This window comes from Arachis stenosperma, chromosome 10 (genome assembly GCF_014773155.1).
Source record: "Arachis stenosperma cultivar V10309 chromosome 10, arast.V10309.gnm1.PFL2, whole genome shotgun sequence".
Taxonomy (NCBI): Eukaryota; Viridiplantae; Streptophyta; class Magnoliopsida; order Fabales; family Fabaceae; genus Arachis; species Arachis stenosperma.
The window spans coordinates 107,378,507-107,396,975 of NC_080386.1; the positions used below are offsets into that span (position 1 = coordinate 107,378,507).

At 38.6% G+C, this 18,469-nt stretch overlaps 1 non-coding gene across 1 annotated transcript; it reads right to left on the reverse strand.

Moving 5' to 3' along the window:
• Positions 1–6,256: 6,256 nt before the first annotated feature.
• LOC130958995 (small nucleolar RNA R71) lies at positions 6,257–6,364 on the reverse strand. Its single transcript, XR_009078093.1, has one exon. It is a non-coding gene; the product is annotated as a small nucleolar RNA R71 (small nucleolar RNA).
• Positions 6,365–18,469: the final 12,105 nt, after the last annotated feature.

The following is an 18,469-nucleotide window of genomic DNA, read 5'->3' on the forward strand; positions in this document are numbered from 1 at the left end:
CTGAACTTAAATTATGGTGAGATCTCACGATTTAGACTTGTCTGTTTCTGAATCTAAATCATAGTGATTATTCACGATTTAATTGTCATTTTTTATATTAAATGGTGAATTTTTATTGGGTATTACGAGCAAATGCGAAATATGGTCAAATCCCACTATTTATATAATAAAATTGAGAGCAAACATGTAGAATTTTTTTAGAATATTTGTGTAGTTTTATGATCCGAATATTTTATATATATGTGTGTATAAATTACTAAGATTTTTATGTTTAAATTTGACTAATGCTAGTCAATTTTTTATTTTTAGTCGGTTATTATGAGTTAAATAGTTTTCTAACAAAATCGTAATAAATAACAAATATTAATTCCAACGGTTATATATATGTAAGATAAATTTTATCATATTCTCTCTAAAATAAAAAAGAAGTCTGCTACACATACAAGTTTTTTTAATTTATAAGTCTTATAAGTTGGCATAAGTCCAACAAAATACACGCGCATTACTCCCACATTCAAGAGTAAATATACGCACGTTATTCAACAACTTCCTGTTTTCAAAGCGCACTACTCACCATGCATTATGAACGACTCTTCTTCTTCTTCCTCCATGAAAATGAGTTTCTTGCCAAATTTGTTCAATCTCTTTCGTGCGATCTCTCTTCGCCTTTTCATTCGTTGTTTTACCTGCGTTTATGATGAGCGGATAATTTAAACGCTTTTCGGCATTGTTTTTAGGTAGTTTTTAGTAATTTAGTTAGTTTTTAGTATATTTTTGTTAGTTTTATGCAAAATTCACATTTCTAGAATTTACTATGAGTTTGTGTGTTTTTCTATGATTTCAGGTATTTTCTAGGTGAATTGAGGGACCTGAGCAAAAATCTGATTCAGAGGCTGAAAAAAGACTGCAGATGCTATTGGATTCTGACCTCCCTGCACTCGAAAAAGATTTTCTGGAGCTACAGAAGGCCAATTGGCGTATTCTTAATTGCATTGGAAAGTAGACATCTTGGGCTTTCCAGCAATGTATAATAGTTCATACTTTACCCGAGATTTGATGGCCCAAACTGGCGTTCCAAGTGAGCATAAAAATTCTGGCGTAAAACGCCCAAAATAGCATAAAAGCTGGAGTTAAACGCCCAAACTGGCACCAGAGCTGGCGTTTAACTCCAAGAGAAGCCTATGCACGTGAAAGCTTCAATGCTCAGCCCAAGCACACACCAAGTAGGCCCCGGAAGTGAATTTCTGCACCATTTACTTATTTCTGTAAACCCTAGGTTACTAGTTCTCTATAAATAGGACCTTTTACTATTGTATTTTTATCTTTTGATCATCTTTTGATCTTTTGATCACTTTTGAGAGGCTGGCCATTCGGCCATGCCTAGACCTTGTTCTTATTTTTTTTAACGGTAGAGTTTCTACACACCATAGATTAAGGTGTGGAGCTCTACTGTTCCTCATGAATCAATGCAATTACTATTGTTTTCTATTCAATTTAAGCTTATTCTTGTTCTAAGATATTCACTCGTACTTCAACCTGGTGGATGTGATGATCCGTGACACTCATCATTATCCCCCTTATGAACGCGTGCCTGACAACCACCTCCGTTCTATCTGCGAGAGCTTGAGTGTGTATCTCTTGGCCTCCTGGTTCACGACACATGGTTGCCTCTCCTGACAACAGAGCTTCCATTCCATGCAATTAGAGTCTTCGTGGTATAAGCTAGAATCACATGGGCAACATTCTTGAGATTCGGAAAGTCTAAACCTTATCTGTGGTATTCCGAGTAGGATCTGGGATGGGATGACTGTGACGAGCTTCAAACTCGCGAGTATTGGGCGCAGTGACAGTGTGCAAAAGGATCAATGGATCTTATTCCGACATGATCAAGAACCGACAGATGATTAGCCATGCGAGAAACCATAGAGGACCATTTTCACTGAGAGGATGGATGGTAGCCATTGACAACGGTGATCCACCTACATACAGCTTGCCATGGTAAGGAGTATGAATGATTGGATGAAGGCAATAGGAAAGCAGAGGCTCAGAGGGAACAAAGCATCTTCATACGCTTATCTGGAATTTCCACCAATGAATTACATAAGTATTTCTATCATATTTTCTGTTCTATTTCGCTTTTCAATTATCAAAACCCCACATCCATTTGAATCTGCCTGACTGAGATTTACAAAGATGACCATAGCTTGCTTCAAGCCAACAATCTCCATGGGATCGACCCTTACTCACGTAAGGTATTACTTGGACGACCCAGTGCACTGCTGGTCAGCTGCACGAAGTTGTGTATCACGATTTCGTGTACCAAGTTTTTGGCGCCATTGCCGGGGATTGTTCGAGTTTGGACAACTGATAGTTCATCTTGTTGCTTAGATTATTTAATTTTCTTTTTATTTTGTTCTTCAAAATTTTAAGAATGAATTCTAGAGTTTTAGATGGTGTTTTTATCATCACAAGAGCTAGTTGACTCCCATCAATTTGGCTGTTGTATGTAATGTCTTGCTGAAGCTTAGCTGACCATCTCTAATCCTTTTAGACTGAAGCTTTAGACTAACATTGCATGATTATTGGAATTCTTATTAAAAATTTTTGAGTTTTTTATTTTTCTTTTTCAAAATAATTTTCAAAAAAAATTTACAAAAAAATTATAAAATCATAAAAATCTAAAAAATATTGTGTTTCTTGTTTGAGTCTAGTGTCAATTTTTAAGTTTGGTGTCAATTGCATGTTTCTACTTTTCTTGCATTTTTCGAAAATATATGCATTATGTTATTCATTGATCTTCAAGTTGTTCTTGATGATTTTCTTTGTCTGATCTTTAAATTCTCTTGTTTTGTGCCTTTTGTTGTTTCTCATGAGCATTCTCAAATTATTAGTGTCTCTAGTATGAAAATTCCTAAGTTTGGTGTCTTGCATGTTTTTCTTTTCTTAAAAATTTCAAAAATAGATTCTTGATGTTCATTATGATCTTCATACTGTTCTTGCATGCATTGTTTGTCTGATCTTAGTTTTTCATAATTACTTTCATTTTGTTATTTTTCTCTCTCATCATTAAAAATTCAAAAAATTTACAAAATTATGTCTTTTCAAGTCAATAATACAGAAAATTGAAGATTTAGAACATACAGCAGAGGAATCACAGAAAAAAAGCTGGGCGTTCAAAACGCCCAGTGAAAAAGGAATTCTGGCATTTAAACGCCAGCCAGGGTACCTGACTGGGCGTTTAACGCCCAAAAAGGTAGATAAGTTGGCGTTAAACGCCAGAATGGATACCATTCTGGGCGTTTAACGCCAGGATAGCACTAAGGAGAAAATTTTGTTTTCAAATCATATCTTTTTCAATTTTTCAAGTTTTAAAACTGATTTTTCAAAATCTTATCTTTTTCATATCTTCTCATATCAATTATATCTTTTTCAAAATCAAATCTTTTTCATTTTTCTTTTAATATTTTCAAAAATCCTTGCTAACAATTAATGTTGTGATTCAAAAATTTCAAGTTTGTTACTTTCTTGTTAAGAAAAATTCAATATTTGAATTTTAGAATCATATCTTTTAATTTCTTGTTAGTCAAGTCATCAAATTTTAAAAATAAAATCTTTTTCAAAAATTTGTTTTTCAATCATATATTTTCAAACATATTTTTTTCAATCAAATCTTTTTCAACCATATCTTTTCAATCATATCTTTTTAAAATCAAATTTTTTTCAATCATATCTCTTTTAATTTGATTTCAAACTTTCTTTTTCTAACTTCTTATCTTTTTAAAATTATTTTCAAATCTTTTTCTACAAATTACTATTTCTTATCTTTTTCGAAAATCACTAACCACTTTTTCAAAAATCTTTTTAAAATTTTGAAAACTCCCTCTCTTATCTCTTTCTATTTAAAGACTAATACTTCTCCTCTATTAGCAATTCGGACTCTCTCCCTCTTAATAAATTCGAATTTTCTACCTCATCCTTCTATTCTTCTTTTCCTCTGAAACATCAAGGAATCTCTATACTATGACATAGAGGATTCCATACTTTTTTTGTTTTCTTCTCTTTCATATGAGTAGGTGATGAGTGGATAATTTATACGCTTTTTGGCATTGTTTTTAGGTAGTTTTTAGTAGGATCTAGCTACTTTTAGGGATTTTTTATTAGTTTTTATGCAAAATTTATATTTCTGGACTTTATTATGAGTTTTTGTATTTTTCTGTGATTTCAGATATTTTCTGGCTGAAATTGAGGGACCTGAGCAAAAATCTGATAGGAGGCTGACAAAGGACTGCTGATGCTGTTGGATTCTGACCTCCCTGCACTCGAAATAAATTTTCTGGAGCTACAGAACTCCAAATTGTGCGCTCTCAATTGCGTTGGAAAGTAGACATCCAGGGCTTTCCAGCAATATATAATAGTTCATACTTTATTCGAGTTTTGATGATGCAAACTGGCGTTTAACGCCAGTTCCATGCTGCATTCTGGAGTAAAACGCCAGAAACACGTCACAAACCAGAGTTAAACGCCAAAAACATGTTACAACTTGGCGTTTAACCCCAAGAGAAGCCTCTTCACGTGTAAAGCTCAAGCTCAGCCTAAGAACACACCAAAGTGGACCCCGGAAGTGGATTTATGCACTTAGACTTATTTCTGTAAACCCTAGTAGCTAGTCTAGTATAAATAGGACTTTTTACTAGTGTATTTTCATCTTTGGACGAGCTTTTGGAACATCTTTGATTATTGTTAGTCCTTAGACTTTGGGGACTGGCCTCACAGCCATGTCTACCTTATTATCACTTATGTATTTTCAACGGTGGAGTTTCTACACACCATAGATTAAGGTGTGGAGCTCTGCTGTTCCTCGAGTATTAATGCAATTACTATTATTATTCTATTCAATTCAGCTTATTCTTATTCTAAGATATTCGCTGCACTTCAACATGATGAATGTGATGATCCGTGACACTCATCATCATTCTCACCTATGAACGCGTGCCTGACAACCACTTCCGTTCTACCTTAGATTGAGCGCGTATCTCTTGGATTCCTTAATCAGAATCTTCGTAGTATAAGCTAGAATTATTGGCGGCCATTCCTAAGATCCAGAAAGTCTAAACCTTGTCTGTGGTATTCCGAGTAGGATCTGAGATGGGATGACTGTGACGAGCTTCAAACTCGCGAGTGTTAGGCGTAGTGACAGATGCAAAAGAATCACTGGATTCTATTCCAACATGATCGAAAACCGATAGATGATTAGCCGTGCTGTGACAGAGCATTTGGACCATTTTTACTAAGAGGATGGGAAGTAGCCATTGACAACGGTGACGCCCTACATACAGCTTGCCATAGAAAGGAGTAAGAATGATTGGATGAAAGTAGTAGGAAAGCAGAGATTCATAAGGAACAAAGCATCTCCATACATTTATCTGAAATTCCCACCAATGATTTACATAAGTATCTCTGTCTTTATTTTATGCTTTATTTATTCTTTATATTCAAAAACCATTATAACCATTAGAATCTGCCTTACTGAGATTTACAAGATGACCATAGCTTGCTGCATACCGACAATCTCCGTGAGATTGACCCTTACTCACGTAAGGTATTACTTGGACGACCCAGTGCACTTGTTAGTTAGTTATGCGAAGTTGTGACAAAGTGTGATTTACGTTTGAGAGCTCCAAGTCTTTGGCGCCATTGTTGATGATCACAATTTCGTGCACCAGTAGGAACAAAGATAAAGGCATTCTTGTTGAAGCTGATCCTGAACCTGAAAAGACTCTGAAGAGGAAGCTAAGAGAAGCTAAAGCACAACTCTCTGGAGAGGACCTGACATAAATCTTCGAAAAAGAAGAAGACATGACAGCCAAAAATAACAATGCCAACAATGCAAGGAAGGTGCTTGGTGACTTTACTGCACCAACTCCCGACTTCTATGGGAGAAGCATCTCTATTCCTACCACTGGAGCAAACAACTTTGAGCTTAAGCCTCAATTAGTTTCTCTGATGCAACAGAATTGCAAGTTTCATGGACTTCCATTGGAAGATCCTCATCAGTTCTTGGCTGAATTTTTGCAAATATGTGACACTGTTAAGACCAATGGAGTTGATCCCGAGGTCTACAGACTTATGCTTTTCCCTTTTGCTGTAAGAGTCAGAGCTAGTATATGGTTGAACTCTCAACCTAGACAGCCTGAACTCTTGGGAAAAGCTGGTCAATGCCTTCTTAGCTAAATTCTTTCCACCTCAAAAGATGAGTAAGCTTAGAGTGGAAGTTTAAACCTTCAAACAGAAGGAAGGTGAATCTCTCTATGAAGCTTGGGAAAGATACAAGCAATTGATCAGAAGATATCCCTCTGACATGCTTTCAGAATGGAGCATCATATGTATCTTCTATGATGGTCTGTCTGAGTTATCCAAGATGTCATTAGACCATTCTGCAGGTGGATCTATTCATCTGAAGAAAATGCCTGTAGAAGCTCAGGAACTCATTGAAATGGTTGCAAATAACCAGTTCATGTACACTTCTGAAAGAAATCCTGTGAGCAATGGGACAACTCAGAAGAAGGGAGTTCTTGAGATTGATACTCTGAATGCCATATTGGCTCAGAACAAAATATTGACTCAGCAAGTCAATATGATTTCTCAGAATATGATTGGATTGCAAGCTGCATCCAGCAGTGCTAAAGAAGCCTCCTCTGAAGGAGAAGCTTATGACCCTGAGAATTCTGCAATGGAAGAAGTGAATTACATGGGAGAACCCTATAGAAACACTTACAATTCTTCATGGAGGAATCACCCAAATTTCTCATGGAAGGATCAACAGAAGCTTCAACAAGGCTTCCATAATAATAGTGGTGGGAAAAATAGGTTTGGCAATAGCAAACCTTTCCCATCATCTTCTCAGCAACAGATAGAGAACTCTGAGCAGAATCGCTCTGGCTTAGCAACCATAGTCTCTGATCTATCTAAGACCACACTAAGTTTCATGGATGAAACAAGATCCTCCATTAGAAATTTGGAGGCACAAGTGGGTTAGCTGAGTAAGAGAGTCACTGAAACTCCTCCTAGCACTCTCCCAAGCAATAAAGAAGAAAATCTCAAGAGAGAGTGCAAGGCCATAACCACGTCCAACATGGCCGAACCTGTGAAGGAGGGAAAGGCAGTGATTCCCAGTGAGGAAGACCTCATGGGACGTCCACTGACAACCTAGGAGTTTCCCTCTGAGGAACCAAGAAAATCTGAGGCTCATATAGAGACCATAGAGATTCCATTGAACCTACTTCTGTCATTCATGAGCTCTGATGAGTATTCTTCCTTTGAGGAGGATGAAGATATTACTGAAGAGCAAGTTGCTAAGTACCTTGGAGCAATCATGAAGCTGAATGCCAAATTATTTGGTAATGAGACTTGGGAGGATAAACCTCCATTGCTCATTAAAGAACTAAATGCCTTGGCTCAGTTAAAGATACCTCAAAAGAAACCGGACCCTGGAAGGTTCTTAATACCTTGCACCATTGGCACCATGACTTTTGAGAAGGCTCTGTGTGACCTAGGGTCAAGTGTAAACCTCATGCCACTCTTTGTAATGGAGAAACTAGAAATCTTTGAGGTACAAGCTGCAAAAATCTCACTGGAGATGGCAGACAATTCAAGAAAACATGCTTATGGACTTGTAGAGGATGTCTTAGTGAAGGTTGAAGGCCTTTACATCTCTGCTGACTTCATAATCCTGAACACTGGGAAGAATAAGAATGAATCCATCATCCTTGGCAGACCCTTCCTAGCCACAGCAAAAGCTGTGATTGATGTTGACAGAGAAGAGTTGGTCCTTCAAGTGAATGAAGACTATCTTGTGTTTAAGGCTCAAGGATCTCCCTATGTACACATGGAGAAGAAGCATAAAAAACTTCTCTCAATACAGAGTCAACCAAAGCCCCCACATTCAAACTCTAAGTTTGGTGTTGGGAGGCCCTAACCATGCTCTGAACATCTGTAAAGCTCCATGAGAGCTCACTGTCAAGCTATTGACATTAAAGAAGCGTTTATTGGGAGGCAACCCAATTTTTATTTTCAAATTTCCATTGTTATTTTATGTTTTCTTTAGGTTGATGATCATGTGGAGTCACAAAAACAACTGCAAAAATCAAAGCGAATTCAAAAACAGCATTAAAAATAGCACACCTTGGAGAAGGAGCTTACTGGCGTTTAAACGCCAGTAAGGGTAGCAGAATGGGCATTAAAAAACGCCCAATCTGGCACCATTCTGGGCATTTAACGCCAGAAAAGGGCACTAGACTGGCGTTTAACGCCAGAAAAGGGCACCAAGTTGGTATTCAATGCCAGAAAGGGAATAAAAGCTGGCGTTAAACGCCAGAAATGGGCAGCAATCTGGCGTTTAACGCCAGGATTAGCACTCAGAGGGCGTTTACATACCAAAATGGTGCATAGATGAGAAATCCTTGACACCTCAGGATCTGTGGACCCCACAGGATCCCTACCTACCTCAACTCACTCTCTCTCTTCTTCACACATTCTAATCACCTCCATTTCTCTTCCCCAACACCCTTCACCAATCACATCCACCCACTCTTCCTAAAAAATCCCACCTACCTCACCATCCAAATTCAAATCATTTCCCTCCCAACCCCAACCCTAATACACGAACCCTACCCCTCTCTCCACCTCTATATAAACCCCTCATCACTCCTTCATTTTCACACCTCATACACACTTTTCCCTTCCTTGGCCGAACCTTTCTTCACCCTCTATCTCCTCTATTTCTTCTTCTTCTCCGTCCCTTCTTTATTCTTTTGCTCGAGGACGAGCAAGCATTTTAAGTTTGGAATGGAAAAAGCATTACTTTTTTTCCATAACTATTTATGGCACCTAAGGCCGGAGAAACCTCTAGAAAGAGGAAAGGAAAGGCAAAAGCTTCCACCTCGGAGTCATGGGAGATGGAGAGATTCATCTTAAAGGTCCATCAAGATCACTTCTATGAAGGTGTGGCCAAGAAGAAAGTGATCCCTGAGGTTCCTTTCATGCTCAAGAAGAATGAGTATCCGAAGATCCGACATGAGATCCGAAGAAGAGGTTGGGAAGTTCTCACCAACCCCATTCAACAAGTCAGAATCTTAATGGTTCAAGAGTTCTATGCTAACGCATGGATCACCAAGAACCAAGATCAAAGTGTGAACCCGAACCCAAAGAATTGGCTCACAATGGTTCGGGGGAAATACTTATATTTCAGTCTGCAAAACGTAAGGTTGGCATTCAACTTGCCTATGGTGCAAGGAGATGCACGCCCCTACACTAGAAGGGTCAACTTTGATCAAAGGTTAGACCAAGTCCTCACGGACATATATGTAGAAGGAGCTCAGTGGAAAAGAGACTCCAAAGGCAAGCCGGTTCAATTGAGAAGGCATGACCTTAAGCCCGTGGCTAGAGGATGGCTAAAGTTCATCCAACGCTCCATCATTCCTACTAGCAACCGATCTGAAGTGACTGTAGATTAGGCTATCATGATCCATAGCATCATGATTGGAGAGGAAGTGGAAGTTCATGAGATTATACCTCTAGACCTATACAAGGTTGCTGACAAACCTTCCACTTTAGCAAGGTTAGCCTTCCCTCATCTCATCTGTCACCTATGCAATTTAGCTGGAATTGTCATAGAGGAAGACATCCTCATTGAAGAGGATAAGCCCATCACTAAAAAGAGAATTGAGAACATAAGAGAGCCCACTCATGGACCTTAACAAGAGCATGAGGAAGTCCATCATCAAGAAATCCCTGAGATGCCTCAAGGGATGCATTTTCCTCCACACAACTATTAGGAGCAACTCAATACCTCTTTGGGAGATTTGAGTTCCAATATGGAGCAACTAAGGATGGAGCACCAAGATCACTCCATTATTCTCCATGAAATTAGAGAGGATTAAATAGCCATGAGGGAAGAGCAACAAAGGCAAGAAAGAGACATAGAGGAGCTCAGACATTCCATTGGATCTTCAAGAGGAAGAACTAGCCACCATCACTAAGGTGGACCCGTTCTTTGATTTCCTTGTTCTTATCTTTCTGTTTTTCAATTTTTATGCTTTATGTGCTATCCATGTTTGTGTCTTCATTACATGATCATTAATGTCTAGTGTCTATGCCTTAAAGCTATGAATAATTCCATGAATCCTTCACCTCTCTTAAATAAAAAAAATGTGCCTAATTACAAAATAACAAGAAATACTTGAATTTAAAATTTTATCTTGAAATTAGTTTAATTATTTTGATGTGGTGGTAATACTCTTTGTTTTCTGAATGAATGCTTGAACAGTGCATATTTTTTATAGTGAAGTTTATGAATGTTAAAATTGTTGGCTCTTGAAAGAATGATGAACAAAGAGAAATGTTATTGATAATCTAAAAAATCATGAAATTGATTCTTGAAGCAAGAAAAAGCAGTGAAAAAATGGCGAAAAAGGAAAGAGAGAAAGAAAGAAAAAGAAAAAACGGGCAGAAAAAGCCAATAGCCCTTTAAACTAAAAGGGCAAGGGTAAAGAAGATCCAAGGCTTTGAGCATTAATGGATAGGAGGGCCCAAAGGAATAAAATCCTGCCTAAGCGGCTAAACCAAGCTGTCCCTAACCATGTGCTTGTGGCATGAAGGTCCAAGTGAAAAACTTGAGACTGAGTGGTTAAAGTCGTGGTCCAAAGCAGAAAGAGTGTGCTTAAGAACTCTGGACACCTCTAACTGGGGACTTTAGCAAAGCTAAGTCACAATCTGAAAAGGTTCACCCAGTTATGTGTCTATGGCATTTATGTATCTGGTAGTAATACTGGAAAACAAAGTGCTTAGAGTCATGACCAAGACTCATAAAGTAGTTGTGTTCAAGAATCGACGTACTGAACTAGGAGAATCAGTAACACTATCTAAAATTCTGAGTTCCTATAGATGCCAATGATTCTGAATTTCAAAGGATAAAGTGAGATGCCAAAACTGTTCAGAAGCAAAAAGCTACTAGCCCCACTCATCTAATTGGGACTAAGTTTCATTGATATTGTGGAACTCATTGTATATTCTCTTCTCTTTATTCTATTTTGTTTTCAGTTGCTTGGGGACAAGCAACAATTTAAGTTTGGTGTTGTGATGAGCGGATAATTTATACGCTTTTTGGCATTATTTTAAGGTAGTTTTTAGTATGATTTTGTTAGTTTTTAGTATATTTTTATTAGTTTTTTATGCGAAATTCACATTTCTGGACTTTACTATGAGTTTGTGTGTTTTTCTGTGATTTCAGGTATTTTCTAACTGAAATTGAGGGACCTGAGCAAAAATCTGATTCAGAGGCTGAAAAAGGACTGTAGATGTTATTGGATTCTGACCTCCCTGCACTCAAAATTAATTTTCTGGAGCTACAGAATTCCAATTGGCACTTTCTCAATTGCGTTGGAAAGTAGACATCTTGGGCTTTCCAGAAATGCTAATAGTTCATACTTTGCCCGAGTTTTGATGGCCTAAACTGGCATTCCAAGTCAGCATAAAAATTCTGGCGTAAAACGCCCAAACTGGCATAAAAGCTAGAGTTAAACGCCCAAACTGGCACCAGAGCTGGCGTTTAACTCCAAGAGAAGCCTATGCACGTGAAAGCTTCAATGCTCAGCCCAAGCACACACCAAGTGGGCCCCGAAAAGTGGATTTCTGCACCATTTACTTATTTCTGTAAACCCTAGGTTACTAGTTCTCTATAAATAGGACCTTTTACTATTGTATTTTTATCTTTTGATCATCTTTTGATCTTTTGATCACTTTTGGGAGGCTGGCCATTCGGCCATGCCTAGACCTTGTTCTTATGTATTTTTAACGGTGGAGTTTCTACACACCATAGATTAAGGTGTGGAGCTCTACTGTTCCTCATGAATCAATGCAATTACTACTGTTTTCTATTCAATTCAAGCTTATTCTTGTTCTAAGATATTCACTCGTACTTCAACCTGGTGGATGTGATGATCCGTGACACTCATCATTATCCCCCCTTATGAACGCGTGCCTGACAACCACCTCCGTTCTATCTGTAAGAGCTTGAGTGTGTATCTCTTGGCCTCCTAGTTCATGACGCATGGTTGCCTCTCCTGACAATAGTGCTTCCATTCTGTGCAATCAGAGTCTTCGTGGTATAAGCTAGAATCACATGGGCAGCATTCTTGAGATCCGAAAATTCTAAACCTTGTCTGTGGTTGATAAACCACTATTTCATGGTTCATCTTGTGCTCAATTGAGTGGTTTTTATCAACTCTTTACCCATTTATTCATACTAATCGCATGTTTTACATTTTCCTTCCTGATTTTGTGCTATGACTGAAAACATGCTTCTTTGATCTTATATTTGCTTATTATTAATCCTCTCTTATTACCATTAGATGCCTTGATATGTGTGTTAAGTGTTTTCAGATATTACAGGGCAAGAATGGCTTACAGGATGGAAAGGAAGCATGCAAAAGTGGAAGGAATACAAGAAGTTGGAGAAACTGCTAAGCTGTCCAGCCTGACCTCTTCGCACTCAAACGGCTATAACTCTAGCTCTAGAGGTCCAAACGATGCGGTTCCAGTTGCTTTGGAAAGCTAACGTCCGGGGCTTCGATTTGATATATAATATGCCATAGTTGACCTGATGCTAGGTGACGCGAACGCGTGATCCACGCAGACACGTCGCAGCTACGAACTTCAATCCGCGCGGCCGCGTGGGCGACGCCTCTGCGTCACTTGCCCGCGACCTGTACGGACCAGAAAGTGCTGGAAGTGATTTTTGGACTATTTCTGATCCAGTTTTCGGCCCGAAAAACACAGATTAGAGGCTATAAAGTGGGGGAATGCATCCATTCATCATCATGCTTTAATAATTCACTTTTCATGTTTTAGATGTAGTTTTTAGAGAGAGAGGTTCTCTCCTCTCTCTTAGGATTTAGGTAGAGTTTTTAGAAATTAGGATTTAGGACTTCTCTTAGTTTTAGGAGTGACTCTCAATCCCAGGTTCAATGTTCTTTGTATTTATTTATTTTCAATGTTCCATGTTTAGATTGATTTTCTTAATTAATGTTATTTGAGATATTTCAATTTCTGATTGTTTTATTTTTGAATGCTTTTTTATTTAATTTAGATAGTTTCCCTTTTTGGCTTTGGTTAAATAATTGGTGACTCTTGAGTTATCAAACTCATTATTGATTGAAAATTGGATTTCTTCATTTCATTAATTCAAGTTCCAATAACTCTGACTTTTCCCAAGGAAAGACTAGAACCTAAGGAATCAAAATTAATTCATCCACTTAACTTACCTTCATAGTTAGAGATTAACAAAGTGGGAGAAAAATCCAATTCTCATTACAATTGATAAGGATAACTAGGATAGGACTTCCAGTTCTTATACCTTGCCAAAGGTTCATTTTACAATTATTATTATTTTATTTTACTTGTCATTCAACTAACCTTTTACCTTAATCCAAAACCCCAAAACACACTTTTTCATAACCAATAATAAGAACATACCTCCCTGCAATTCCTTGAGAAGACGACCCGAGGTTTAAATACTCGGTTATCAATTTTAAAGGGGTTTGTTACTTGTGACAACCAAAACTTTTGTACGAAGGGATTTCTGTTAGTTTAGAAGCTATATCTACAACGCGAATATTTTTATAAATTCTTTACTAGCAAAAATCCTAACGTCAAAATGGCGCCGTTGCCGGGAAATTGCAAACGTGTGCCTTATTATTGGTTATTGTAAATATTTTTTCAAAAAAAAATCAAATTTTTTTCAAAATATTTTCTTTTTATTAGTTTTTGTTTTTATTTTCTCTTACTACTATGAACTCTCACCCCTTTGGCTATGAGTCTGGTTATAATTATGTTGCAGGAAGAGGAGATTATAATGACAACATGCACCATGGTTGGAACAATCAAAGATGGGAGGAGCCACAAGGATTTGATCAACCCTCATGGCAACAACCACCTCCAATGGACTATCAACAACCATTTTGTGATGCATATCAAGGCAATGACTATGGTGAGCACTCTTTGGACTACCAACAAGACCCACCATATGCCTATGAACCCCCTCCTCCTCAATATAATTTTGAACCACCATACTCACAAGTCCCTTTTCGCCATTCACCTCCATATGACCCTAACCCATATCGACCATACCAACCACCTTATGAGCCAAATGAACCATACACAGCACCACCACCTTTCCAACATAACTACTCTCATGAACCACCACCTCAATGTTCACCATCTCCATATCATTATCAAGATGAACCACCTTCCTATTATGAACCCTCTCTTCCAACCAATGAATCCTCATATCCACCCCAACCTCCAATGGATGACAGACTTCGTGTTGTTCTTCAAAGGCAAGAAAGGTTGAATAAGAGTGTGCTAAATTTTGCGGCCGCCTTAGGCGAGTTCGTAAATATAATAGCTTCCCAATATCTGAGCACTCAAAGAACTCCCATGGCTACATGTGGAGAATCAAAAGATGAGCAAAGCATGAAGGAGACACTAGAAACTTTGGTGGACAATGAGGAACATGGCTTTGTATTGGAACAAGTGGAGAAAACCATAATAGTTGCAGAGGAAGAAATGGTTGAAGGTTTAGGAGATGCAGAACCTCCATGGGAAAGTCCAGTCATAGAACCCCTTTCCAAGACGTTTGAAATTGATGCTGAGGAGGGTGTACAACCTCCAAGGCATATCACAGTTGAAGACTTGGAAGAGATTGATCAAGAAATGGAGATTCAAGAAGAAGAAGCACAACCTCCCATGCCCTTGGAAAGCAATGAAGAGGAGATTGAATTGGAAGAGAGCTACCAAGAGGAAGAGGTTGAAATTGAAGAAGCTTGCAAAGAGGTTGTAATTATCAGAGAAGAGCACAAGGGAGTGGAGCTTGCAATTTCATTAAAAATACCTCCCCCTATGTTGTCATCATCCTTCACAACATTCAAGTGGGTAAAATTCATATCCCTTAGCTTTCTAATTCCACTTGAATATGGACTACTGGAGACGGATGGTCAACTTAGAGCTCTTTGTGGCATTAAGAGTAAGAGGAAGATGGTCAGTGGTAAGAATTGTCCTGCCAGGTTCATTATGGTTGGAAGCTCAATGTTTAAATGCAAAGGTTGGTATAGAGCTCAACTGAATGGGTCTAGGAAGCTGTTTGGTCACTGCAGTGAGAATTCAGATCACCTTTCACCCGGCTGGAAAAATGCAGATCGAGACAAAAACGGGTGTAAAAGTAAGGTTTGGGATCCTGGAATCTGTTCTGACATTTGTCACCCCGGGAGCCTGGTGCGCGAAATTGTGAACAATACTTTTCACAACTCTCATAATCCCCGGTCATGAACTCCAAAAACTTGGTAGTTCAATTCCATGGCATTACACAACTTCGCACAACTAACCAGCAAGTGCACTGGGTCGTCCAAGTAATACCTTACGTGAGTAAGGGTCGATCCCACGGAGATTGTTAGTATGAAGCAAGCTATGGTCATCTTGTAAATCTTAGTCAGGCAGACTCAAATGGATATGATGATGAACGAAAATAACATAAAAGATAAAGATAGAGATACTTATGTAATTCATTGGTAGGAACTTCAGATAAGCGCATGAAGATGCCTTCCCTTCCGTCTCTCTGCTTTCCTACTGTCTTCATCCAATCCTTCCTACTCCTTTCCATGGCAAGCTCGTGTAGGGTTTCACCGTTGTCAATGGCTACCTCCCATCCTCTCAGTGAAAGCGATTGCATATGCTCTGTCACAGCATAGCGGAATTCAGCTGTCGGTTCTCGGTCAGGCCGGAATAATATCCATCGATACTTTTGCGTCTGTCACTAACGCCCCGCCTGCTAGGAGTTTGAAGCACGTCACAGTCATTCAGTCATTGAATCCTACTCAGAATACCACAGACAAGGTTAGACCTTCCGGATTCTCTTGAATGCTGCCATCAGTTCTCGCCTATACCACGAAGACTCTGATCTCACGGAATGGTTGGCTCGTTTGTCAGGCGAGCACTCGGTTGTCAGGCGATCAACCATGCATCGTGCAATCAGGAATCTAAGAGACATTCACTAGAGCCTTGGTTGCTTGTAGAACAAAAGTGGTTGTCAGTCACCTTGTTCATAAGTGAGAATGATGATGAGTGTCACGGATCATCACATTCATCAAGTTGAAGAACAAGTGATATCTTAGAACAAGAACAAGCGGAATTGAATGGAAGAACAATAGTAATTGCATTAATACTCGAGGTACAGCAGAGCTCCACACCTTAATCTATGGTGTGTAGAAACTCCACCGTTGAAAATACATAAGCATAAGGTCTAGGCATGGCCGAATGGCCAGCCTCCCAATGATCTAAGATAGCATAAAACGAAGATAGCTACCAAAAGTCCTCTAATACAATAGTAAAAGGTCCTACTTATAGATAACTAGTAGCCTAAGGTTTACAGAAATGAGTAAATGACATAAAAATCCACTTCCGGGCCCACTTGGTGTGTGCTTGGGCTGAGCAATGAAGCAATTTCGTGTAGAGACTCTTCTTGGAGTTAAACGCCAGCTTTTATGCCAGTTTGGGCGTTTAACTCCCATTTGGGTGCCAGTTCCAGCGTTTAACGCTGGGATTTCTTGAGGTGACTTTGAACGCCGGTTTGGGCCATCAAATCTTGGGCAAAGTATGGACTATCATATATTGCTGGAAAGCCCAGGATGTCTACTTTCCAACGTCGTTGAGAGCGCGCCAATTGGGCTTCTGTAGCTCCAGAAAATCCACTTCGAGTGCAGGGAGGTCAGAATCCAACAGCATCTGCAGTCCTTTTCAGTCTCTGAATCAGATTTTTGCTCAGAACCTTCAATTTCAGCCAGAAAATACCTGAAATCACAGAAAAACACACAAACTCATAGTAAAGTCCAGAAAAGTGAATTTTAACTAAAAAATAATAAAAATATACTAAAAACTCAACTAAAACTACCAAAAACATACTAAAAACAATGCCAAAAAGTGTATAAATTATCCGCTCATCACAACACCAAACTTAAATTGTTGCTTGTCCTCAAGCAACTGAAAATCAAATAAGATAAAAAGAAGAGAATATGCAATGAATTCCAAAAACATCTATGAAGATCAGTATTAATTAGATGAGCGGGGCTTTTAGCTTTTTGCCTCTGAACAGTTTTGGCATCTCACTCTATCCTTTGAAATTCAGAATGGTTGGCTTCTTTAGGAACTCAGAATCCAGATAGTGTTATTGATTCTCCTAGTTAAGTATGATGATTCTTGAACACAGCTACTTTATGAGTCTTGGCCGTGGCCCAAAGCACTCTGTCTTCCAGTATTACCACCGGATACATACATGCCACAGACACATAATTGGGTGAACCTTTTCAGATTGTGACTCAGCTTTGCTAAAGTCCCCAATTAGAGGTGTCCAGGGTTCTTAAGCACACTCTTTTTGCCTTGGATCACAACTTTATTCTTTCTTTTTCTTTCTTTTTCTCTTCTCTTTTTTTTTCGGTTTTCTTCTTTCTCTTTTTTTTTCGCTTGCTTTCTCTCTTTTTTTTTTTGTATTCACTGCTTTTTCTTGCTTCAAGAATCATTTTTAATGATTTTTCAGATCCTCAGTAACATGTCTCCTTTTTCATCATTCTTTCAAGAGCCAACCTTCATGAACCACAAATTCAAGATACATATGCACTGTTTAAGCATACATTCAGAGAACAAGAGTATTGCCACCACATCAAAATAATTAAACTATTATAAAATTCAAAATTCATGCAATTCTTTCCTTTTTTTCTCAATTAAGCACGTTTTTATTCAAGAAAGGTGATGGATTCATAGGACATTCATAACTTTAAGGCATAGACACTAAGACACTAATGATCACAAGACACAAACATGGATAAACATAAGCATAAAATTCGAAAAACAGAAGAATAAAAAACAAGGAAATTAAAGAACGGGTCCACCTTAGTGATGGCGGCTCTTTCTTCCTCTTGAAGATCCTATGGAGTGCTTGAGCTCCTCAATGTCTCTTCCTTGTCTTTGTTGCTCCTCCCTCATGATTCTTTGGTCTTCTCTAATTTCATGGAGGATGATGGAGTGTTCTTGATGCTCCACCCTTAGTTGTCCCATGTTGGAACTCAATTCTCCTAGGGAGGTGTTTAGTTGCTCCCAATAGTTTTGTGGAGGAAAGTGCATCCCTTGAGGTATCTCAGGGATCTCATGATGAGAGGGGTCTCTTGTGTGCTCCATCCTTTTCTTAGTGATGGGCTTGTCCTCATCAATGGGGGTGTCTCCTTCTATGTCAACTCCAACTGAATAACAGAGGTGACAAATGAGATGAGGAAAGGCTAGCCTCGCTAAGGTGGAAGACTTGTCCGCCACTTTATAGAGTTCTTGGGCTATAACCTCATGAACTTCCACTTCTTCTCCAATCATAATG